The sequence below is a fragment of the Lasioglossum baleicum genome, chromosome 1, assembly GCF_051020765.1.
Source record: "Lasioglossum baleicum chromosome 1, iyLasBale1, whole genome shotgun sequence".
Taxonomy (NCBI): Eukaryota; Metazoa; Arthropoda; class Insecta; order Hymenoptera; family Halictidae; genus Lasioglossum; species Lasioglossum baleicum.
The window spans coordinates 10,110,619-10,135,317 of NC_134929.1; the positions used below are offsets into that span (position 1 = coordinate 10,110,619).

General features: G+C 42.6%; 1 protein-coding gene across 4 annotated transcripts in view; it reads right to left on the reverse strand.

The window, feature by feature from the left end:
• The window catches only part of LOC143210554 (uncharacterized), a 66,668-nt gene that overhangs the window by 23,225 nt on the left and 18,744 nt on the right, over window positions 1-24,699 (reverse strand). For 3 of the 4 annotated variants that reach the window (XR_013009284.1, XR_013009281.1, XR_013009282.1), the window contains one exon: window positions 18,183-24,466. The gene's annotated coding sequence lies outside the window, so the exon portion shown is untranslated. Of the gene's footprint in view, window positions 1-18,182; window positions 24,467-24,699 lie in introns of those variants that run through there. The other variant, XR_013009285.1, reaches the window with a different exon arrangement.

Sequence of the window (24,699 nt, forward strand, 5' to 3'; positions counted from 1 at the left end):
AAGTTTGTGATATTCATTTGATTGAATCGGATGATCCGTTCGAAAACAAACTGTAGACACTTTTTATTCAGAGGAAGCTTCGTGAATGATAGAAGAAAGTGTAGAAATTTCAGGAATCCCGCAGCTTTAATTGAACTTCACTTTGAAATGACAGAAGTCATTTTAGAAGGAACATGCTGTTCGTGGAAACGTCGAACGCGAATAGACCGTTCGAAAAGCAATGGGTTTGTGATATTCATTCGGTTGAATCGGATAAACCTTTCGAGAAGAAACTGTAGAAATTTTTTATTCAGATGGAATTTTCGTGAATGATACAAGAAAGTGTAGAAATTTCAGCACTCCCGCAGCTTCGATCGAACTTCACTTTCAAATGACAGAAGTCTTAGCAGTAGTATAGGTCGACCATAATGCAGACATTTATGAATTCTGCGTTTCTGTGTATTAAATTTCAATCTGTTTTAATTAAATGAAGCGACTGAATTTCGAATTATGAAATTAGTGAATACGATATAATCGAATTACTTTGTAATATTATAATCCGTGAAATAATTCAATAGTAATTCAATGCAACTCTGCAATTTGACACCGAGAGGCAGATTCAGTTCGTGAAATGAGGAACAGACCAGGGTTAAAAATTCAATAAAATTTACACCCCTGGAATATGTACTATAGATCCTTCTTAAACTTTCATCGACCCCCAACGGGTCCACCCGGACCCCGTTGGGAACCTCTGGCTTAAAACCTGGTTCAAGAGTGTTGGATTTCCATGGGACAGAAGCAAAGATAAAAAACAATTGTGGAAGAATCACGGGGCGAGAATGTAGCCCGGGCGAAGTCAAGAATGTGTCCCGGTGGCAAAAAGAACAAACAAGCCCGTAGAGCGGAATCCAGCGAGCGTAAGTGTCGCGCAGGGGAATCCCAGCGAGGGTTCAAAGAACCGCGGAAGAAATCACGGACCGGAAGCGAGTTCCGTGGAAGTTTGCAGACATCAGTAGAGGGCAGCGTGAGTTAGAGCTGGCAAATGCAAAGTTATGGGTTGCAGAACACCTTAAACAGTCGTAAAATATGAGACTGCGACGGGCGACGCTCGGGGGTTGCAGTTAACCGCCGCCCCAACCGTGAGACCGCTTCTACGAGACGGTGAGAAAAGAAGAGGAGGGCAAGAAAATATTGCGACTGTTGAGCATCCCACCGGCACGTTTGTTCCACGGCTCTCTGAAAAAAAGCCGCGACCCCACTTGACGAGGAAGACAGTTTTATGCACTTCCACACCCCTGACACCCTGTTCTCCTCATCTACATAAATTGTTGATGTGCAGCGACGTTTCATTGAATTGTTCAAAGTGCCGAGGATTTCATGAAATCGGTTGTCACAACCCAAAATAATACTTTCTCATTTGATTTAGAGGTTGAGTAAAATATTGGATTGGAACGAAAGTCCGTAGCGTTCCTAAATTAAAACTGAAATATATAATTATATATTTTCCATTCTCTTCTCTATTACTTTCTGCCATTTTTTAGGTGACATCATGCTATTCAATAAACCTATGAATAAATGTCTTAATTTTATCTTTGAATTTTGATTGAAAAACTGTCGTTCCAACCTAATATTTGTTTCATAAAATTGAAACATGACAATTTAAGACAGTAGAAAGCAATGAAAAAATGTCGATATATGTTATTTTCAACTATGTCACATCGTTAATGAAAAGAGGAACTTCGGATGTCTCATTATTCTCATTATACATATGTATAGATACGGAATGAAACCTTGGTGTAGAATAATTCGTCGAGGTCTGAATAATAAAACCGTTCCAAGCGGTCTTCTATTTTCGGCGGCGAGGCGTAAATATGTAGAGGCGAATCGAATTGAATTAAATCGTTCACACTCGTCGGATAAAACATTTACGACTCCTCGCTGGAGTTCGCTGTCGTTACACGGAATAACAGCCACGTAACTGCCACTAGTCAATTTATAATCCAAAACCGTGAGTAATTAAGCAACCCGTCAGTTATCCCCTGTCTCCGTTTCAGCCCCTTCAACGTTGGAACCCCGATAACAACCGCTCGCAACAAGGCGAGAATGAAATCGTTCGCCCCGAACGAACGAACCGGCTTCCATGAATTATTCGATTAGAATTCAGCTTGCATTCATCATTGATTCTTACAACAAGTTAACCACTCGTTGCCGAAGTTGTTCGTGGTTTATGGGCTCGGCCCGGTATCTCCGCTAATCACTACCCACGGCGATGGTTACCTGCAATCACTTCTGCAACGGGATTGTAAGTAAATTAGACGGCGGTTCTTGATGGCTCGATGGGAACCGTCCAACGGTGGTTACAGCCGAGGAATTCGGTATTGCTCTAAACACTTGAAGTTGCCGCTATTATTATAGCCGACGATTGCTAGTTCAGTCTATTCGGCCGGTCTAAAGGGTTATGTCTCTTCTGGTTGCAGATACCATCTTCGGGAACCGGCAACTTCGGAGTTAGAGGATACCTCATAGTTTAACTACCGTCCCATTCCATCTGTAATTATTTTAGCCCTCGTTCGATCATCCCAATTGTATGCTGCAAATGTTTCTTGAAAATCCTCAACGCTGAGTTGTACATTTTTAATGAAACTTTGATGTCGTCATCCTAGCGACACAATTTTTGGTAATTATTTACAAAAAAAAACGAAAAGAGAAATCGAGAAATCAATAACATATTTAAAATTCATGAAAATCGAAGAGGAGTGCCTCTTTGTAAATAATTACCCAATTTTTTAAGAGGATCAAGTTGCATGATCCTGAACTTGATTAGTCGCAAAATTCGGAGGACGCTCTTCTGAAATTAGCGACCCGCAATCTCAGAGTGGATCCTCTACTCCCAAAGGATTCCCTCGTATCCCCGGTATTCCTTGTTCCTCGAGGGTCAAACATTTTTTACCATAATCCCGGTTGTTCTGACTGGAGGACACAAATTCCTTCGGCGAAGAGAGGATCGGGAAGCCAGGCGCAACAGCAGCAGCTTGTTCGGCTGGACCAGCAGGTCGTGGAGGACACTTTTTCTTCGAGGAACGGAGGATGGCAGCGTAAACGAGGCAGCTAGTTCTGGTTATCCTCGACCGGAGTATCGCGGAAGCCTTTAAACCGCCAAAGTGGCCGACGATACGTGGCCTCTTGCACGCCCACGCGATCCCGCAGGCCACGGTTTTTCAGACCCCTCGACATCCTCCGTGGACTGCACCCGTTGCACTGGTTCGACAACCCGGGACAAGAAGTGCCACGGCTTTGCATAAGAGGGAAAACAGCGGCGCCGATCCACCGACATCCTCGCGACGCCGCTTAATGCGAATCCGATGTACCGCGCGAATTTCTTTGGGGATTGCGTGAGCATCGTGTTCAAACTGGAATTTCCAATTGTATGGAGAAGGTTACACCTTGTCGATTTCGATGGCCCTGACGTAATAATTTGTCCAAGTCGTTATTTCGAATCAATTGGTACATGTTGCTGTTACTTGGTCTTTGTTTTTGAGACATACAGAAAAGTATTAGATTGTTGCATATATGAAATGTCTAGTTTTTTCATGGAAATGTTATGTAGCATCGTGATTAGACTGCGGATCTTTATTAAATTCAACGGGATTTAGTACGATTCAGTGCATTTTAATATAAGCGTGGTTTTTAAAAAGTTTTTTTTATGTTTTTTTATTTATAATGGATCTACAAATGCCATTACCAATGAAAACAGAATTTTATTTGGTACCGCTTTCTTCAAATTTCGTCTAGAAAAATTGAAAATTCCATAAACGTCCGCAGTCTAATTGTGACCTAGAAAATACAGCCTGCAGATTTATTAAATCGTCATTTTAACCTCTTAAAGGATACTGACCGTACGTGTATACAAATTCTGATTTACAACTAGATCATCCCTCCCCGGTGTTAGGTAAAATGTCTTCCGACCTAATGGCAGGCTTCGGTAGCGAATCGTTTCGCTCATAGGTTCGCTACAGCGTGCCACGTGGATCGTGTTGCGGTCGATGCGAGGTGGTTTATGAAGAACGTGGTTGGAAGCGAGCGAGGGTGGACTCCGAGGGGCCGCTGACAGTGATTAATACTCCGCTTACAATAAAAAATTACTTTTTATATCGAGGACTTACTGTACACAAAGAAACGGCGCTTGGAATCTCTTCCGTTTGTAGAAAAATTGTGTAAACAATTTCTCCCCGGGAAATATTTTCAGCAACCCTTCACCACTCTCGGAAATGGCACACATTCAAAAATATCTACACATTCATGAGTAAATCTAGGTGATGCAGTTAAGTGACGCAACAAATCCCATTGTCTCCAGTGTTGTGTTGAACTACAATTGAATTACTTCACGAATTATAATTACGAAGTAATTCAATTATATTGTATTCAATTATTTCGTAATTCGAAATTCAGTTGCTTCGTTCAATTAAATTACAATGTAATTTGCAATTCTGGTCTCTTATTCAATTAAATTACGATGTAACTCGGTTTTAAAATATTACAAAGTACAGTGTAATTTATGAAGAATATATAACATTAAGAGGTGGAAAAAGAAAAAGAGAGAGAGAGATTAGCATCCGTGATGAACGAACTATTGTTCATAAATTCATATTGTGTGTTAAAAAACAAATTTCTTTATTACGTCCGTTTCGAAAAAGATTACATTGTATTTCAATTACATTTTATTTCACTTACATTTCATTTAAATTTCATTGTAATCGAATTACACTCGCGATTCGCGTAATTAGCAATTAAATGAAGTGCAAGGTTCGAATTATGTAATGCAATTACAATGTAATTCAATTACAACGTATTTAACTATGATTGACTCCTACAACAACGTCTTAATAAATGACGTCGAAAAATATCTGAGTTTCGAGTCAAAATATGCGAAAACACCGGACTTCGTCCATCGAGTTCCACTCCGAGGTGTTTCGAAAGCAGGTTTGCAGGGCGAAATAAAAAAAGCTCGGCCTCGGAAGCTCGTCAGGCTCTGGCAGGGTGGAAAGTCGGAGTCGGTGGACGTTCAAGGGCACTCGATCGAGTCGTCGCGTTGTAATTCCGTGATACTCGATACGGGCCCCGTCGTCTTTGTCGGGCGAGCTTGTTCGTCGAGGAGGAGAGAACGAGGAGAGAGCGTTGGAGCGCGCAGTTACCGAATACAGGTCACAGCGCCTCGTCAATAACGGCGCGGTACGTCGACGCGACGCGGCATCGTCGTCGTCGACGAACGACCACCACGACGACACGGAGCCGGGATCCTTAAGAACCAGCGACCGTCCGATATTGTCACGCCGCGACAATGGAACCACTGACACGCTTTCAGGAGCCGATACACGTGACCGGCCCCATTGTTTTCGGCTGGTCCCGTCATGACACACCCCCGCCAGCTTTATTTACGGCTTGATAACGCTCCTTTCTTTCTCCTGACCCGTCTTAATCAGTCGTTACTCTGCTCCGGGAAAGGACCGCCCGTATCGATAGTTGTGCGCCCTAATCTCGACATCCTGATCCCCCTTATTTTTAAGTTTAAGGACTGTTAGGGAAAAAATGCATTTACGCACTACCATCCCCCCTAAAGATGACAGCACAGCGACCAGCTGCTCGCTCCTCCAGTGTGCTCACATATCTTTGGCTCTCTTCCACACCTGTTCTTGTCTTATCGACATCCTGATCCCCTAAATGCGACTTTCGAGCGATCGCAGTGGATGACGACTGACGTGAGCGATCTTGCTGGATGACTTTGCAAATAATGCATTAAGTAGGTGATTTTAAATTTATTATTTGACTATGGGATGGAGGAACATTATGTGGTAAATGAGTGGGTGGAAATGCATATTTGTTTAATAGTAATTTAATATAATTAACGATTACATATATGCTAATACAAAAAATAAAGAATTCACTCTCAACACGTGGCGTCCATAGATCGACTCAAACATAACCTCTAAGAACAAGCACTCCCTCTATATTCTATATAGTTCTGGCCTCTCACTCACTCACGCGTGCTCACACTTCCATCTATACTCTACATTCACAACTCTCACACACAATACAAACAATCACCACTCACACATTACACTTTAGCTAGTAAACTAATCCTTCTAACGTCTCAAAAAACAATTCATACTGTTGGATTCAATTTTGAAAAAGTTCTTCGTTCTTAAAAGGTATACGAATACTTTGTACACCCACTGTATGTATCCCCGCCTCTTAATTCATTTTAATAAATCATGAATGCACAAAATCCGCAGTCTATTCATCAAGTACTGCATTTTTCACCTGATTGAAAGGTGTAACATAATAAATCCCCGTTTTCTCTTTACCTCTTTAAAGATGGAAACTCAGTTTGAATAACTTGACTGTATTCACCGGCAGACGGAATAATGAATTGCAATTTTCAACTTTGCAGAATAATGTGTGGAAATGGGTGCATCCATGGGAAATTAGACTTATCAGCAGACAGTGAGAGTTCGGACGAAATACGCGCTTGTTCCCATTGTTATTGGCTGTATTATTGAATTGTGATTGCTATAAATTGATTGTGTTTCGCCTGAATCCCATCATACCACGTTGTTACGTGCATTATTAGATGAATGCTGGGAACCGAGATTTGTAACTAGTAAATAGCGGGGTACTCAGTATTCTGCATTGTTTCGGTCATTTTGATTACGAGTTTGATGGAATCGCCGGCGCTATTGTCTCCAATTTGCCATTGCCACGGAATTATACTGGAAGCGTGTAATATTCATAATAATTGACAATGCGTTTCGTCTGGTTATAATGTGTAATATTAGCGAGATTCAAATTAATAGTTGCTATACCGTTTAATTAGAATTTCGTTTTCGTATTAAGCCGAGTCGTCGTGTTTCGGATCGCTTATGGTACACATAATATTCTCTCCAGTTGCTACTAGCAACAAAATAAAGCACAGTACAAGGTTCTTCATACGTATCCCCTTCATTTCAATAATACATTGTTATCCTACATATTATAGGGTCGAAGTACGAATGGTGTATGTGTGTATGGGAGCGTGTTGACATGCAGCCCTATATGTATATGACTGAATTTGTAATAACAGAGAATCGTAAATAACAGTAGAGTCGTAGAATTACGATCGCCAACGAATCGCAAGAAGATGATCAGATCGAAACGAAATCCGCGAAGAGAAACACGTCTGTCGTTTCCTTACAATATTTAGTAGGGTAACTGTACCGATTACTGCGCGGTATCATGCTTCGATCGTAATTTATTTTAATATTATTCCTAATATCTCCATGAAATAATGATATGTGTAAACATTTAATGGAAAAATGATGTGTCCTGAATGCAAAAGAAAACTGGTGGTTCGAGATAGGAGAAAAATGGTCTTACTTTCACCTTTTATGAAGAATGACATTTCAAATCCTAATATTATAAAAATATGAGAATGATTGACAATTTTGTTCGCCTCAAGAAATACCGTATTAAAATGTACACCCGCAGTTGTAGGTATATTTACGCTACACACAGAATTCACCTTGCACCAGCTTTGTTCAACCAAGAGAAAGCTCCAACTAAAAACAGAAGAAATAGACAAGTTCAAATCTGGAATAATCGAAGAGGTCGAGCCACTACAAATTAATTACGTCTACTCTGGTACAAATTTCAAAGACTTATATATTTGCCAAACAGTAATATTAATATGTATCAACAATAGAGATCCACAAGCCACCGATAACGGACTAATTGCAGACAAGCAAACAATTAAATCGTACCACGGCCGTGCAACGGACGAAATTATGCGCCGAAAGGAAGATCAAATAACAGCAGTGCCGCTCGACCAATTTCATTATTTCGGAAAGCGTCGAAATTAATATCTCACATTGATGCAAAGTGGTTTTCTGGCGCGTTCAAATTCACAGGGGTGGTCGGGGGTGAATCGCGATTCAGAGGAGAGAGGCATTATCTGGCACGTACCCGCGCGAAAAGGTCGAAAAAGGGGGAGTCGAACGCCATGAATACTAAAGCCGTGTTATTAATACCATCTGGCAGAGTCGCGGCGATATTAGGAGGGCCGGTTATGGCGGCGTTTTAGCGCAGCCGGTTTATTACAACGATCGTTCGAGAAAAGGAAGCTGTCCGGGGTCGGGAACGCAGAAGAAGAGGGCCTAATGGCGGAACCAAGAACGCGGCCGGCCATCCTGGTAATGGAGCTCGCCGACCGCCATTATAATAATCGTAAATGCGGGACTACGCTAGCGTGTCGCCTCTAGAAGGAAAACCGCGGCGCTCGGGCTTCTTTATGGTAATAAGAACGACAATCGCCATCCCCTAACTGCGTGTCAATCGTGAATCGTTCTCTTCCCCATGAAAAATCAAGGAGCGCCGTCAGAGGTTACAGTTGAGTCGCAATCACCCAATGGGTGCGGCTGAACACGCAGAAAATTAGGCAATCTGTAAATTATTCACAGGATTATATCGCTTCTCGTTGATATAATAGAGGAAAGTGTCGGAGGAAAACATAGAGTTGAATGTCTGGTGGAATGTGTTGCGCAAATCACTTTCACGAAGCTTCTAGTACTCGACAATGGCGGCAGAGGTTTTGTGCTATGCCTGGAATTTTTTACATGATTTGTTCATTGTTACTTTGAACAATGTCTACCCGTCTTGCCACCATACAAACTTTTGTAATAGTTTTCTTCATGAATAATATCCATTGGTCCAATGACGAATTAACTAGTTCGAGCAATGTCTTTCAACACGAGATTACTCTGGCTTAGAGATGCATTTAACGATATGATTATCGATAACATATCCATAATCGATTCGCTCATCGCTACACTGATTACTGATTGAAGACGTATACGATAAAAAAGTCCATATTCGATCTTGCTAATTTAATTTGCTTTACAGTTTCCTGACAACACAAGTTTGCATTTTATCGTAAAAAAGAAACATGTCTGTCATTAGCAGGGTAGTATCGTTCTATTACTAGACTCTAATTCGCTGTTCTCGGGAGATTTCGATTATATAAGCGCGACGATAAAACCCAGCAACTCAACGATGTAAATTGAGCAGGATCCGATTGAGCAGGCCACCTGAGAGGAATGATCAATTCGAAATGGAGAACCGGTGTTCCCAGAAGCTTCCCGTAGCACCGTCGCTGCCTCTCGTCGCTGATATTATAAAGGGGATTCGAAAGTTCTGCTCCTCCCTGCAAATTGTGCCATTCACGACGTTGTTTTACGATCCGCCTTGTCGCGGGATCGTAAACTAAATGCGCGTGCAGTGTACGTCATGTTGGATCGCACGTTCGTAAGCATCTTTCCTCTGTTGGTGATTTATAGTGAATTCCATCGGACGAAATCATCCTACCATTCCAACAGACGCGCGTGTTTATTTCACTTTAATGACAATGAAACTACTAGATGGGATAAAATCGCGAAAAATCGCTTCAATAAAATATATATTGTTCGGAAAGTCATTTCGTTTTCTCAAACAAACAAAGTGATTTCGAAGTTGTGCTCACGGTTTAATTGAATAACTACAAACTCAAACACTTCTGCTTTCTGATAAAAAATTTTTGGATGGTTCTAGAAGAATCAGTTCGTGTAGTAGACAAAAGCCTTTTTAATTCTAATATTACCCTGACGTTTGCATAAATCATTATCCTAGCTTGATCCATGATTAGTATACAGTATAAGTGTGCCTTACAGAAGCTTAAAGCTATAACCATGAAATATTGTTAGAATTGCGTTGTGGGATGTAAGAACTGAACAATGACATACAGCCAGAGTTGAGTATTTAAAAAAGTAATGATTGAAAAATCGTCAATCATTGATTAAAAGAAGAAATCGTCGAAAAATCGGCGAGTGACTCAATCGATTGATGAAGTTAATCGCCATACGGTCTATCCATAAATTGTAATAAGGAGGGAGATAGAGACAGAGAGCAGAAATGGAGAATTGACAGAAATATATCTCAACAGAAACTCAGTTTACATTTCTTTCAGTATTCATACAGTTCTGATTCCATATTTCATTTCGATGTTTCAGCAGTTAATCATTAATCAATTATCCGATTGACGATTACAATTGAGAGGAATGTAATCGTTAATCGCAATTAACGACTAAAGTAGAGATTTAACCGTTATTCCCAGTTAACGATTAATAAGCATTTAATCGTTAACCGCAATTAACGATTAATAATGTAATCGTTAACCGCAATGAACTACTACACTAGGAGATTAATTGTTAATGCGATTAACGATTGAAGTAGAAAGTTCGTCAATCGTTGATTAAATTTTTGCCCGACTCTGCATACAGCCTCCTAGAAAAAATAGCACTGAGGAAATGACAATGACCCTTGCCGTATTGTAACGAGTCACACTCGTGATGAAGATTTTTAACAAAGTCTAACAAATATAAATGTTACGAATTCTTTTTAAATGTGTGTGTGAAATCAAATTTGATTCGTTTGTAATGAATATTTAAGCATTCAAATAAATGTAACGACAAACGAAATTACTTTCGGGAACCACCTAATAATATCACAGAAAACCGGCACGACATTACTTGTTGAAAAATATCCGTGCTCGTTTCCAATATGATGATAAATTCGTGAAAGTCGCGGAGGCATAAATTGCGACACAGAAAGGAGGGCACGGGGAAATAAAAGAAAAACGCAGCTGTGCCGCCGGTGCAGTTATTAAACTTCGTAATAATTGCAAAATAGTTTGCCGGGGCGCAGTATTCAAGGAATTTGTTAAATTTTATGTATGTCAGAATTTTGCACCCGAGTCAGGCCGGTCTGTCGCGAACACGAAAAATACTTTTTCCATCCTCGTCGCTACTGGCGAGAGCGCGTTTCCAACAGAGTGTTCAACTAATTTAACTGGAGGTTCAAAACTGCACCGCTGGGAGTGGTACGAATTTGGCACGCGAAACGAAAAGGTCGCGTGTGTAAGGACACGAGGGGAACTAAAGCTCCTACACGAGCCACGGAACCGTATCGAAACGAACACCCTCGCTACGTAAATTTCAAGTTCATTCGCGATCTTGGTACAACTGCTGCTCTATACGTCATGCTAACCGGATCGGGGGACCGAAATAAATTTCAATTGCTCCAGAAGAACGAGACATTATCAAAGAAGTCGAACAGACAAAAAAGGTCCACGGTGATTATGGAAATTTTTACTCAGCGTCATTTTATTTTGCTCGGATTATTCAAATTAGAACATAACGAAATTAGAACGATATTAGATCGTTCAAGGGAAAAATGACAGCCAGTTTTTTACCATTTACAATAATTGCGATTTTTTCAGATGCCATGCTCGTAGAATTTCTGTTTTTTATTAGCAAAAAATCGAGTTATATCACTGTTCACGATATTATTTAAAATGAAATTTGTACCGCACAAAAACTGTTGAAAAAAATGGTAATCTGCAAATTCCTTTTATCTGAAACAAAATATCAACATGTAAATGCATTCATCGGGGAGGATAAGGTGGACATAACATAAAACAGGATGAATTCTATTGGATGAAATATATCCATGAAATCCTGCATAAGTAGTTATTTTCCACGGTATGTAACACCCTGTATTTGTGAGAAAAATAGGGAGCCCCATGTGGTCCAGCTCCGTTCACTTTCTCCTCGAAGCAGAAACCTCGGACGTAAAAATATTATTCCATAAATTCGATATATCCTTTGGCTAAAGGGACACCCTCTTCTGTTGACACGATCACTTGTGCACGCGACAGAAATTCAGCCAAGCAAATGTTCTACTTCCCGTCGAATATACATTTCGTCCAGAAACATCATCCCTCTGGCGATTTGCTACTGGTCCCGTGCAAATATACGCTGTTAATTCGCAGTGGACCGTTCAAACCCTTTGTTCGAAGGATTATCGTGAACCCTAGCCCGTTCAATGCAGGATTCGCGTACAAGTGATTCAAATACGAAGATGCATTGATTCATATGTTTTAGTTCTAAGACATTAGCTTGTATAAATGAAGCATAAACTTCTTGATTTAATGCGACTATTTTTGAGAATGAAAAATGTCTTAGCTGAAAGAACAAACGTAGAAACAGCGTCGCGAACACCATGTATCAGAGGGTATAGCTGAGATGTAATTATATACTCCCTCTGTCCCATAATAATAGTAGCAGTTGATGAATTTAATTTGTCCCATAATAATAGTAGCAAAAGAAAACAAATATAGAACGCAACATTTTTATTATCAAAAAACTAGATTACATGTGAAACAATAAATTAAAAATATTACTCCCAATTTTTATTTTGAGTGTTCAGATAGTTTCTGGATTTTTCAATAATTTCGATACTGCATTTTAAACTTGTAGGTGGTACCCCTTGGCTGCGAAGCTTTGCTTTCCCTACTTGTATGCGTGAGCTTAAAATTATTGGAGCCATCGTTCTTCATTGCTTTCAGCATAACTTGTTTTTTTTACATCTTGCTTCTACAATTGATGAAGCATAACTTTTTAAATTTAATGCGACTATTTCTGAGAATGAAAAATGTCTTAGCTGAAAGAACAAACATAGAAACAGCGTCGATCACCATGTATCCCAGAGCATAGTTGACAATTATATAATATATTAATATAAGTATTATACACATTAGCATGTATAAATGAAGCATAAACTTCTTCATATTATGCGACTATTTCTGAGACTGAAAAATGTCTTAGCTGAAAGAAAGAGCATAGAAACAACGTCGAACACAAAGTCTCTCAGAGCGTAGCTGATAATTACTATTAGCAGCACATGTCTCTGAAACGAGTGGAACAAACGGAACTTGTAAGGGATGCGAAAAAATTCGCGTGGCAGTCGACGTGTTAACAAAACTTCCCTTCGCCCGCACGAATACGCGAGCAGGGATTCTTTCGCGCCTCTCCTCACGTTCCCTTGGTATCCGGGCGTGGATAGAAAGCTAGAAAGAGAGAGAGAGAGGGGAAGAGCGAGAGAGAGAGGGAGAGGGAAGACAGAGGAGACAGGAGAAAACGCCCCTGTGAATCCGTGGTGCGCGCACCCCTTGCAGCGCCGGAGGGGGATGCTCGCACGATATGTAGATAGCACGGCCGTCTACTATCGGGAATTGGGTCACGAGCCGTGGCAGCATGGTGGCGCGGTGCTCGTCGGGGGTTGAAGGGGGTTGGCCGCGGAGAAAAATACCGTCGGGGGTACGAGAATGACGGAAGAGAGGGTGGGGGTGCCGCGGGGGTAGCGTACATCGATCGTGATTGTCCCACGAGCTCGACTTTTGCCAGGTCGCTCTCAGGGAGGGTGGTAAACAAGCGAAGAGACCGGGCTTTGTTAAAGAGAAGGACTTGTTTCCTCGCCCCTCTACACCTCTCTTTCTCTCTCTCTCTTCTCCCCCTTTACCTTTCCACCCTCCCGCCCCCTTTCTTTTATTATTTTCGCTTGTTTTGTTGGCTACTGTCGTCACCGTCGCGGTCTGCACCCCTGAAAGGATACGCGCGCTAATAGGGCTGGACGGTTTTCCACCCCGAGCCCGTGCTCGCCTCTCTCGTCGACCGACGCGCGTATTAATGGTGAGGAATAGTGTTTTGGATCATTATTTTTTCACTTTAGTCGGGCTCTACGCTCCACAACGCTGACGACGCCTTTGTTTTTCGGCCGGCTGACGCGTGAACAGGTGCCGGCTTCTTTGTAGGTCAGTATTAGACTGCGACTCCCACGCGCTCGCTGATGAAGCGGCAAGCTTTTCTGCGTCCCTGGTGAAAAGTATTTTGTCGGAAAAATCGGCCGTCTCTGTTCGGAACTGCTCGTACACGTGATGTCATCAAAAGGATGCCGGACTCCGTCAGTTTCCTTGCGAACGCATTCGATTTCTTTCGAGATAGGACGGCGGTTTTAGAGCCCGTCAGACACGGCCGATTTTTGTATTCGATTGTTCGACCTTGCGGACACGTGTGAACGAATACGAAGACGCTAATGTAAATAAGATCCGCGTGATCGAAAACGCGTGGTTTCCGCCGTGTCTGAACGGGCTTTTACGGATCCAGTAAATTGACAGAGCCCGGTTTCGTTTTTATCGCGCATCGTATCCAGAGGAAAATTCTCCGCTAACAGGCTAACAAACAGAAAGAATCATGTTACGTGATCTCGACCCACCGCGTTAAAAGGAACATAGTCTTTCCGACCGGAGGGTTTCCGCACGGGAACGGCGTGGCTCCCGAGGCGTTAAATTGTTCCGAACCATTGCGCTTTTTCAGCGGCAGTTTTATCACAATATTCGACCGGAAAGGAAGCGTAATCCGGCCCGGTTGCCTGTGTCGTCCGGGTACAATGGCGCCGGAACGTATAAACCGGACGCTCTCCTCCCGCGGCTTTCGAGAGAGAGAAAAGTTACGGAGATTAAGCTCTTGTTACGAGGGGGACGATTCTTTTTCAAACGCGCGAATCTGCCGTGTTCCGCCGGCCGGAAAGAGTATCGTTTGTTTGCGAACGGTGCCGCGCCGCGCCGTGCCGGCTTGCGAGGCTACGGGGGCGGATAAGAACGGTATGCTGCGACGACTCCTCGCGATAAACCGGCACACGTTTATTCTAAGGGATGAGCACCGGGTGTGATTTTCAATGGGGACCGATACTTAGCCCCAATGAAAACTTTCGTCCACTGCTTCGCCCCCTTGTCCCGTGTTTTCACACGACGTATTAACGAACCGTTTACTCTGACTCGTCAAATTGGTGCATTTGTGTTCGAGAAACTTTCAGAATGACGACTCACACTGGAAGTACGCGCCCGACAAAATGGCGGATCCAGATTCCTTAATTTACGATTATACAGATCGTGGAGAATAAGAAAAAAGGGATTTATTGAATACATTTATTTATGGACATATATTATTTTATAAGCGATGAAATTGAGAAAATTCACTTAATCTCTTCGTAGATTTTCTAAACTTTCACTGTTTTATATTTCACCAATTTTCGCCAATTTATTCATAAATAAATCCTTTTTCTAGTAATAATAATCGATTTCATTTTACGATGACGGACGCGTTGTGCGTTTCTGTATGATGCATACGTTTCCGATTGAGTACTGAACAAACCTTGAACTTGAACAATAATTTATTCCTCTTGTTGCAAACGATTAACTGTCTCATGTTGCAAATTGTACAATGATAAACACGGTTTTAAATAACAAAGTTCCGTGAATGTTTGAGTAATAGAATATTACGAAGAAGAAATCGCACCGGTAGCCACTCGAAGAACAAAAGGGACCCTCTACAAAGGCTGAAAGAGTGATTTAATATTATACCGTTTGAAGACAGAAGATGCTTCTTGGCAAAACAAATAATTTACTTGAATATCATCCCTTCTATCCGGAGGATTTAGAGTTTGGTCGATCAGGGCGAACAGTAAAGAAAATTCAAGAAGTTTCGGCGCAGGTCCGCGTCAGCGAAGTTCTTATTTTTATTTCCGCTTTGTTCGAAGGTCCGCTCCGTTGGTGTCCCCGGGATACGGTTACAGGGAGAAGCAGGATTCTTTTATCTGGCGATTTAATAATAGAAAACGTGGGCTGCGAGGACGTCGGGGCGGAGAAAGAAAAGTCGAACCCGGACACCGGTGCCCCGTTCCGGCCGCTGCTTCAACCTTTTCAGGACATTAAATTCTACTTTACTTAACTTCCTCGCGGTTCACCGGCTCCCTTTAACATAACTAACTTCCGGCTGACTTTAAGCCACCGGCGGTTTCCGGTGCCAATTAACGATTTCCAGGTAATTAGCCGGGGAGATATTTCTCCTTCTTACGAATGCGCGCGCGCGCGGATCGTTTCGCTAAATTTAAGAGCGAAACTTTCGCGGGGAAAATTCTCGCCTCTTCACGGTTACACAAATTTGAGGCTCGGTGGGATACAAGTAGCAATCATACTAATAAAATTAGAGACCTCTGGATATTGTGCAGGTAAGTTATCGTTTGCGATCAATTGTAAAAGGTTACTTGTTCAATCTCGGAAATGAACAACACGAAGGAACGATGTGAGATGACTGACTCAGTCCTTTTTTCTTTTTTGAATTTATTTATGTAAAGAAAGGATACTTTCTTTAAATCAAATCAGCCGCGCTTCATTAGCCCAGCGCGCCCTCTAATCGATATACAGGGTGTCCCAAAACCCCTTCGACTCCGGGAAATGGGAGGTTCCTTAGGTCATTTGAAGCAACATTTTCCTTTGCACCAATGTCAGCCGGGGCTTTGTTTAGGAGTTATTAACGAAAAACACGGACCAATCAGAGCGCGATCTAGACGCGCGATGGCACGTTCAGCCCGGCGCGCCGGGAGACGAGCGTGGTGTAACGCCGCGATGCCGTAACGAACAAGAGTTTCTCGAGATTATGTGAATCTTCCCCGATTTGGATGAGCTTTGGATATGTTGTCAAGACCATGATTCTGAACAACATTTCCCTTTACAGTTTTTGTCGGCCGGCTTTAGTTTACGACATACATAATTGTAAAAACTTGTCATTGTAAATCGATCGATGTACTATCTTTTACCCGATTTGGATGAGCTTTGGATATGTTGTCAAGACCATGATTCTGAACAACATTACCCTTTACAGTTCTTGTCGGTCGGAAGAAATTTACTTGTCAATTTATATGGGTGGATCTCTTTACCCGACTTACGGCAACGTTACCCGAACGAGGGAAGAAGCAGAAACTGATTGTATTAAAAACTCACTTATTCAGCCGTAAATCCATTTGCTGCTTCGAAATGTGTGTCGCTGGGTCACTCGGTGACGAACTGCACAGATGTCTTCAGGTATACGACAGTACCGAAAGCTAAGGGACGTACGGCCAGGTCGACGAAGTGCACAGCCGGTGGTAGAAGGCCTAAAGGATGCGCGGTCAAGTCGACGATCCAGAATTTCACTTTCATTTTCGAATCGATAAATAATTCGTATGTTTATTTCACACAGATGCCTTGAAATTTTTCCACACTCACAATCACTGTTCATATTTGTCAACACATAGTTATGCACTAATAATAATTGCTTAAACTAATTAAACGATTATTTAATCTAATCACTAGACTGCGGATCTTTATGTAAAATGAAAGTTGGCTGCCGCTATTACAAGGGACAGGAGCCAGACAGATATTTGATTGTGATCATTTTAAGAAGTTGAAAATAATACATTGGTGTTTTGAAATTATTTTAATCTCCCTAGTGTCTTAAAATGCACCTACTCATGTTTGCTACAAATGCATGAAATCCGCAGTCTAGTGATTGCATTACCTGATTGTTGTAATTTGTGCAGCAGGACAAGGGATATGGCAATTATTATTAGTGCATAACTATGTGTTGACAAATGTGAACAGTGATTGTGAGTGTGGAAAAATTTCAAGGCATCTGTGTGAAATAAACATACGAATTATTTATCGAATCGAAAGTGAAAGTGAAATTCTGGATCGTCGACTTGACCGCGCATCCCTTAGGCCTTCTACCACCGGCTGTGCAGTTCGTCGACCTGGCCGTACGTCCCTTAGCTTTCGGTACTGTCGTATACCTGAAGACATCTGTGCAGTTCGTCACCGAGTGACCCAGCGACACACATTTCGAAGCAGCAAATGGATTTACGGCTGAATAAGTGAGTTTTTAATACAATCAGTTTCTGCTTCTTCCCTCGTTCGGATAACGTTGCCGTAAGTCGGGTAAAGAGATCCACCCATATGAATTGACAAGTAAATTTCTTCCGACCGACAAGAACTGTAAAGGGTAATGTTGTTCAGAATCATGGTCTTGACAACATATCCAAAGCTCATCCAAATCGGGTAAAAGATAGTACATCGATCGATTTACAATGACAAGTTTTTACAATTATGTATGTCGTAAACTAAAGCCGGCCGACAAAAACTGTAAAGGGAAATGTTGTTCAGAATCATGGTCTTGACAACATATCCAAAGCTCATCCAAATCGGGGAAGATTCACATAATCTCGAGAAACTCTTGTTCGTTACGGCATCGCGGCGTTACACCACGCTCGTCTCCCGGCTCGCCGGGCTGAACGTGCCATCGCGCGTCTAGATCGCGCTCTGATTGGTCCGTGTTTTTCGTTAATAACTCCTAAACAAAGCCCCGGCTGACATTGGTGCAAAGGAAAATGTTGCTTCAAATGACCTAAGGAACCTCCCATTTCCCGGAGTCGAAGGGGTTTTGGGACACCCTGTATATCGATGCTCAACGAGTGAGATCAAAACATGATGAGGTGACGTAAGTGAACACGTGTGAAAAGACTAAAGTGACAAATAAAATAAAATAAAATAAAATAAAATAGTAGACCTAGGAGGAATTGTGGAGAATAGACTTTAATTGTCGTTTCTCTTTCTTTTAGGTAATTAATCAATCATTTTGTATATTTGTAAATATTGTATATACACCATATGTCAATTATAACGTCTTTCTTTTAGAGCAACACAAATTTGGTTATTCTCCTAGAAAGTCCTTAATATTATCCTTTGTCTTATATTTATTTGTGCAGGTCGAATTAACGTATGATTACAAAGCCGAATCCTTCTATGTAGACCTTGTTATAAGTACATATTATGTGGAAATTAGTTCGCAGTTATTACTATAAGGTCGTTAAGTATGAAACTTGACAAGTAAAACACAAATTTCGAACACATTTGTCAAGTTTCATACTTAACAAGCGACGTCTATGAAAGGAGAAGAGCAGTCCAGTGCTGTTTGGAAACATTCTGCGAAGATCCTGCGGCAGGATCTCTCATCCAATTAACCGCATTAGCCGCGGGCCGTCGCGCGTCGACCGTACCGAAATTGTCTCCTCGGTTCTCCGATTTCCTGGCGAATTCCGGTCGACACGACGTCGATCAGAATTCATGACGAATCCCCGCGAAACGGGAGGAACAAAGCTGGCAAAGCGCGGGAGAAGGCAACGAGATGGAGCGGCAATAAAAGCGGAATCGTTCCGGCTCTCTTGTCCACGCTCGCACGAATCGATAACTGTTTCCTGTTCGATCGTGATTCACGTGGCCGCGCTCTTCTTCCCCTCTTTCGTCTCTCTCCCTCTCTCTTTCTCTCTAACTATAGCTTTTTTTTTCTCGCTCTCGCTGTCCCCGTTCGTACGCATGATAATCGAGGTCATGGGGGTGGGAGCCCGAAGCGGGGGCGTGGGTGGAAAAGGCCGGGGATCGTTCGAAGGGATGCCCGGGCGAAATTTCCAGGATGTCGGCCGGTTAAAATGCAAATCTGCGACCCAGCTAAAATAATTCAGTTTTCTGTTTCGACGATATTGAAACTTGTTTTGGTGGCGCGGGCGATGCGCGGGCGAGCGTAAGCCCGCTCACGCTGCTCCCAGGATTCGCCGGTCGCCCGCGAATAATTGATTCCGCGCTGTTAGAGTGTCATAACTTTGACGAATGGTTTGTCACCGGCGTGACGGCGCTCGATGGAGCTTGATGGAGCGCCGCGGGAAGATTGTTGCCAAGTTACGCGGTATTCCAAGCCGGCTGCACGCCCTGTCGGCCTCCAACAAATCGGCTGGCTTGCTTAAGGCGCAAAATCCACGCGAAATCGGATACAATATTATTTTGTTTCATAAGAAATCGCCGTATTGCAATTTGCGCCGTACTGCAACACTAAACGTGGCCGAATTTTCAAGCACGAATAGATAAACAACCGCTCAACCAAGAGCGATGGAAATTTCGCCGAGGCGAATGGAGTGTCACTGCGACAGGAGCATCCAACGGCCATATCGTAGACGAGCAGAGCATCCCCGGTTCGGTCAGAGACGAAAGATGAAGTCCATCGAACAAAACATCGATCGGGAACGCATAAAACGGGCGTGTAGGAGTGGTACATAGTCGTCCGAGGACTTGGTAACTGGTTAAAATCGGCGGCAAAGCGTTTATTCTCCGTCCGGTGACCGGTTCCGCATAATTCCGAATGAGTTTTATCGATTCCGACATGGGGCGTGTGGACCGGGCCGAAGCCCAGGGGTGGGTCAGTTCAGATGGCTGCATCGTCGAATACGCCCAATACGATTGCTCTCGAATGCGCGGCCGTCGCCATGACGGGAACGAGTTTCGAAACTCGACGGTCGGAGACCGCTTATCGGGAGCCGTAAAGGCGTCCCGGCGAATCCTAACAGCAACGTACAGGAACAACGAGCTAGGAAATCGAGCCGCGATGAGAGTCCCTGTGCCGGAAGCGAGCGGCTCCCACCGAGCTCGAAAGGAGCTTATATCTTCCTGCAGGGATCATGCGCCAGGATGCCGGTGTATGTAAACGCCTGGTACAACCCCGCGGACTGTGCACACCAATTTCCCATACCTGCGATCCTGGCTTGCCTTTCGACCTGGTTTATGGAACACCGTTCGTTCAGGCGACAAACGTTCCAGGGGAAAATGGTTGATCACTCTGTTCGTGTCGATTCAGACCTGACACAACCCTCGCTGATGAAAATATTGAAAAATAATTAAGAATGTTCATGATAGATTGTTTGTAGAGTCTAAAATACTGCGGAAGAAGAAAACTACGCTTTGGCATTTTATATCCAGTTATAGGGTAACTGCACCAGTGAATAAACGGGCACCAGTAAATGAACGCTTTTGTATATTTCAACAAATTTTAAGCCGCACGGCATACTAGCGATAATGACTCTTGGGCCAATGGAATATACATATGACTCTTTTTCGTAGCTGTATTCCTATTGATACAATAGAAAGAATATAGTATGAATATATTGGTACTAGAATATAGTGTTCATTGACTGGTATTTTTTATATTTTTTATCTAACGTTTAATAAAGAAAAATAATAATAATTTCATTTTATTTGTGTTCATTTATTTTTGACAAAGCAAGTATAAGAAGCCATTTGGCATATATGAGATTCCTTTAATTCACATATTTTTTTTTAAATAAAATATCTTCCTGAACAATTTCTTAAATGTTCATTCACTGGTGCAGTTACCCTATCTGAAATTCAAATGATTTCACCTGGTAATCGTTACGAGAAAGAGCAAACGAGAAAAATTGACGTTTAATCAAAACCTGGTTACGTCTAGAATATACCACATTTTCCTGCTGCTGTAATCTTTCCACGAAGCGAAATAAATTCTACAAGGAAACATGGTAAAAGGGGTGTTGGGAAACACGTTGGAAGTCTAGAAAAGATGACGTCGTGGAGTGGGAGTTGATAGAGGAAAATGTATGAAATAGCATCTGAGCGGAGCGCGCGCGCTGTATAAAGAAATTCAATTTGGATAGTATATGGGGCACGTTGCGGGCCAGACCGAGCAGAAAATTACAGATTCGGCAGTTTTCGAATAATGGTGGTTCTTTGTTGCTCGCACTTGAATGAAACCGGCCGCGATCGAAAGTTTCTTTCGGTGCGGAACGGGACGGATCAGCGGGAAATAGAAAATAGGTCGACACGATCTTACGAAAGCGAGCCGTGTCTATTATAGCTGAGGAAGCTCTTTGCAAAGTCGCAGCGAGAGCGTCTTTTTTCATCCCGATCCGCAGAGCAGGCGTAAGTAATTGCGTTAGGAAACGTCCGGCGCACGGAATCCGTGTCACGGCGTTCCCGAATATCGATTAAGTGCGCCGCGCGCCGCGCCGCCAGGAAATTTCGGGGCGAGAATTAACTTGCTCCCGACAAGACCGACGATTTATGCGCCGTGTACATCACGGATGGGAATTAAATACACGGTCCCGTGATAAGGAGTTTATTCGCCGCTGGGATTAATATCCGACGAATGTCGGAGCAAGCCGCGCCTCGAATCGCTCGTTTCTGCTGCGGATCGATCCGCCGCGGGAAAATATTTCAGCCGGATGATTCTACGGTGAAATTCGAAACCGAAATGAAACCGACTCATCTTTGGATTCTCCCGCAAATTGGTCTTCACGGTTGTGTTTGAATCTTAGCGCCAAGTCGAATTCAAATCGAATAGCGGAAATTCACAATTCAAATGTGAAGCTGAAATTCAAGCTCGATTTTAAATTTAAATCCAAACTCCAATGCAACCTCAAATTCAAATTCGCAATACAGGGTGGCCCACCTAAATGTAGTCACCTAAATATCTCCTTCATTTTTGATGACATAACAAATGTTTTTATTTTTGTTTTCTATTCTCCTTGCATATATATGCTAGTTGATTTGAACCCTCACAGTCCCTCGTGTCAGTTTGACACAGTTTTCCAGAAATCAAGTTACAATGTCCTGTTATTGGTAGGTAAATTTGTCCAAAACTTATAATATTTCTGAAAAATTGATAGTCAAAAGATTTCAAATGAACGTGTTCATTATTCTTGTTTGTAGAATTCGGAAAAATCCACCGCTGTCGCCAAGAAGAAAATAAACCACCGATACGAATCAGTAGCGGCTCGATAAAAACGATGTAGCAATAAAGAACTACAAATGTAGAATGATAAAAAAAAGAAATGTAAATTCTGGTTCGATCGGGGGGTGGGGGCAGTCAGCTGGAAACACATGTGAACACAGAAAGGTTTCCATGAAATGTCTTCGGTCACGAGCGAGCCTGGTCGATGCAGGAAACGCGAACGCAAAAATACAGCCGGTTAAATCATTCCTCGGTTCCCCGGCGCGCGACAGCTTGGCAAATCGCAGGCGGCGGCTGTTTAGCATACGATTAACAGAGTACATTATGAATTTTCACGCGTGTTAGCCGCCGCGCCGCTTCAACTGCTCTTATTATCGCACGCGAGATTCGCCTGCGAGCCTTAAAACGGAGACCGGCACGCACGCATCCACCTCACCCGCCGTATAATCGTATGTATATTAGCCGAGCGTGTTTCAATTAAACTGCACATTCCATCGGCAACACTCTCTCTCTCCGTCTCTCTGTCTCTCTCTTTGTTCCTCCCTCTCTTTCTCGCTCGGCTTGTCCGTGAACAAGCGGCACGATGTCACGCGAGTGTCGTACGCACCTGCGACTACGCGCGTTCTACTGGAACGGTGTACACGATGTACCGCAAGCCGTCTAACAATAAGACGTTCCGCTTCGCTTAATCGACGACACGTCGACACGTTTTCTCGAAAAGTTGGTCAAAATCGAATTTTCCAAGGACAATGCAATTGTTTCACCTTTTACTACATTTGTTAGCGTCAAATGTAGAATGTACCGACGAAACACTATTCATTAATCGAGCGAACCATTTTGTTTTTAATTATTTCTGTAACGAAACTGTCAGCAACATATTCATGACACTTCTCTGATTAAGATGATACCAAACACGACAGGATTCGGATCATATTTACTCGTTTAATTCACGATATTTTGTGGAACCTCTATTATCCAAACAGCGTTGTTCCACTGAATAGCTGCCTAGCTGGAATGCTAAATTAAATACATATTGTTTTTCTTGTGAATATGTATTTTTTCCCTTGCATATATTCTAGTTGACATTAAAATATATTCAGAGATATTAATAACATAACCTTGAAGTGAACTCTGTCTTCCAGCGAATGATCATTACAATCTGTCATCGATCGTTTTAGACAATGCCTTTTAATGTCAACTAGAATATGTGCAAGGAAAAAAAACTATAGATTTACCAGAAAAAAGATATCGATCACCTGGAGAACTGCGGAAAAAAGACCTTCAGAAAAAAATAACATATACGAAGCATTCACCTTGCATGAAAAACATTTGTCATGTCATCAAAAATAAAGGAGACATTTAAGTGGCTACATTTAGGTGGACCAACCTGTACATGTTACGTGTTTGATTTATTTCGTACATTTTTTATCCCGTATCGATCATCGAAGTTTCGTAACAATTTCTGGTTTAACCAGCGATCCAACAGTCGACTTCAGAAATGAAGGTTCCAAAGAGACTCGTGGGACCACAAGGTCGCACGAAACAGTCTCCTAAAAAAGTGTAATGACGGGGAAGAGGAAAGTTTATCGACCTTCTCCCCTATCCGAACGATCTAAAGCCCGAGAAAGTCATCGAACCGGTGCGTGCGTCACCGAGACCGGGCTTTCGCGATTTCAGCTCTCGTATCTCGCGAAATAAATCTCGATCGTCCACCATCGATTCCCCCGGAAACCACGTGAAGCGTCCTCGAACCCTATTCACCCCTCGAGAACACAGGAAAGTATCCGTGGAGAGGCGCGAAAGAACGACAAGTGGCCGTGTTCTAGATTCGTTCAGTGAACCCCAATTAAAGCCGCGCTTAATTATAGAATTACGGACGCGGCCGCTGAATGCTCGATGTCAATACGCGGAAGCCAGCGGATCAGGCTGAATCTGTTGCTAGCGGCAAGAGTTACCTTGAGCAGAGAAAGGCGTCCGAGCGCGACAATATCGAAACCTTGACCCAAGCACTTCGAACCGCTGACGACTCGTTCGACATCGGCTTAATGGCTATATCGAGTCGGTGTTGACGGGCACGATAGACCCTCCGAGAAAAACAACACGTCCTGCAAGCCATTTTTCCACTGCAACAGAAAATTCGAATTCCTCTGTGCACACCGACTACAAATCAACCCTTCGGGTACAATTCGGATGATTTCAATCCCTTTGTAATTGGGTACGCTTTATGGAATTCAAGTGAGCATCGAGCAAGACAAAAATGAGAATAATTGTTAGCAGCTTGGAAAATTATTACATCTGTGTCTGTGACCAACTAAAATTACACGATCAAACGAACTTGTACATGAAGTTCGAATAT